Below are 2,442 nucleotides of genomic sequence, written 5' to 3'. Positions count from 1 at the left end.
AAATGGCAGGTGCCACGTTAACTCACTTTTCCCTCAGACAAACCCTCCAAGTTAGGACAACAGGAGGCAGGGTTACAGGGGATGCAGGCACGTGCAGAGGGATGATGTGGGACATTAAGCATTTTGCGCTGGTACTCGGGCTGGAGGTGACTGAGAAGCGCCCGAATTCGGACCCGAGGTGACACAGCCTGTAATTATTATGGGAAGCACACACGTGTACGATGGCTCCCACTGGCCGTGCCATTTCGCAGCAGGGTCCCACACAATGTCCAGCTGAGCCTGGCAGGGAAGGCGCCACCCTAAAGGAGCCAGCTGAGACTTAACAAAGGTCAAACAGCATGTCCCAAGTCAGGACACAGAAGTTCTGCCACCAGCACAAGTAAAAATCCTCCCACGACACCAGACCCCATCCTGAGACACCTCTTCCTGTCTCACTCTGCATGACAACCAAAGAACCTCCCCATTGCCTCCTTCAGGGCTGCCACAGTCACCAATCCCCCACAGGATTGTCCTAGAAGCACAGGGAGTGCCGAGTCCTGCTCAGAGAGCTTAGGGGCAGGGTCATGACATGGTAGTAGAGAACTACGGAGAACCATTGTCTTGTGTGAGGACAGCTTCCCTTCGTAAGGCAGGAGCTGTCCTGTCCGCCTCTGTTTCTTCCATTGTGGGCGTCCTGAGAGCTCCCGTGTGGAATGAGGCGCTTCTGATCCTTGTTCTTAAGGGACTGATGCCAGCTTTGTTCATTCAGACACTAAGAGACTTTCAATGGTGCTTCTGGACTCGTCGTCCCCTTTCCTCAGACCATCTGCCCACTTCGTGCAGGACCAGTGCCGATTCTAGAACAAAGGATCCACCAATACACAGGAAAGCAGACACTTTAAACCCCGATCCTCTGGATATCCTGCTGTGCTCCTGACTCTGTTCTTAGAAGCAGAGTGCCTGCAGAAAGTTGCCAAGAGGGCCATGCATTTTAAGAATGATTTCTGGACTCACCTGTAATGTCCTGTATTCCCATCTGAACACAGAGCTGCGTGAGAACTTCGTAAAAGCCACCGAACACCACATTGCCTTTCTTAGTTTGAAGAATTATAGATACACAAACTGTCAAAAGATAGTATGAAAAAGTCCTTGTAAGCCTCATCCAGGCTCCTCAGAGAGTTACATGTTACATAATACAGCACAGTATCACTTGGTGACCCAGCAACAAATTTACATTCACAATCAGGGAGGAAATGCTTCCATCTAAAACCTGTCACTGTCCTAGAGAGTCTTGTAAAGATGATGAGTAAGGAATTGGCTATAAATAGGTCCCAGACACATTTGTAGACCTTAACCTTTACCTATGAAGGAAAGGAAGATGTAATGGTAAAGAAGAGGGAAATTCCCCAGGATTTTGATCAGAGTCTGTGATAAGGGGACCGTTCCTACTGCCAAAACCCTGGAGGGCATATGTTGGCTCCCAGTATGTTCTTCCTTTGGGGGGTGCTGCATGGGAACCTGAAGCATCGGCTACATTTACCATTTCACCTGAAATCCAATATTCTCCACTTACCTTGACTACCCACTGAGAAATATGTATTTTAATTTTACCTTCTTTAGAGCCTCATCTATAATTTTGACTATGACCAGTTTCCATTTATGTGTAGAGATTGATTCTAATGTCAATACCAATTACGCATAACGCTTTTGAGATCTTATTAGATACAGATACTCAGACTGCAGTACAGTACAAAGGAAACCTGCCCAGTGACCAAGGGTGACTTAACGGTTGCAAGATTCACTCAATAATAATATGGTAACAGAGAGTGCTTTGTTTTTATGCTACGAACAAAGCAGCATAGCACCTGTCACCACGACATTGAACCACTTCATACGATGCCCCAAGTATGGTCGATAAAATGCTAACATGCAATTATACCGAGGCTGCGGGATACAAAGCTAAGGCACAAAAGTTAACTGCCTTCCCAGACAGTAGGAACGAACAAGTGAATTGAAAATTAAAAACAAAATCCCATTTACATTAGACCAAAACAGAGGTTCCATCACAGATGCTGCCATGGCAATATATGAAAGGTTTGTGATGGAGACACAACGTGAATAACAGATTTTCAACCACTGGTCCAAAGTAACATCATCAAGATATCTTAAAGAATAGGAGCACCTGGGTGGCTGAGTCAGTTGAACGTCCAAATTCAGCTCAGGTCACCATCTTACAGTTTGTTAGTTTGAGCCCTGCATCAGGCTCGCCGCTGTCAGTGCAGAGCCTGCTTTGGCTCCTCTGTTTCCCTTTCTACCCTTCCCCCACTTGCACTAGCTCGCTCGCTCGCTCTCTGCCCCGGCCCGCGGGGTCCTTCAACAGGGAACCTTGGAGGAGGGAACGGGTGAATGGATGGGACAAGAGACACAAAGAATGGGAGCAAGACAGAGATCTGATCAAGCTCC

Source organism: Suricata suricatta, chromosome 16, assembly GCF_006229205.1.
Source record: "Suricata suricatta isolate VVHF042 chromosome 16, meerkat_22Aug2017_6uvM2_HiC, whole genome shotgun sequence".
NCBI lineage: Eukaryota > Metazoa > Chordata > Mammalia > Carnivora > Herpestidae > Suricata > Suricata suricatta.
The sequence above is the reverse complement of the archived record's forward strand: the minus strand, read 5'-3'. Positions refer to the sequence as shown.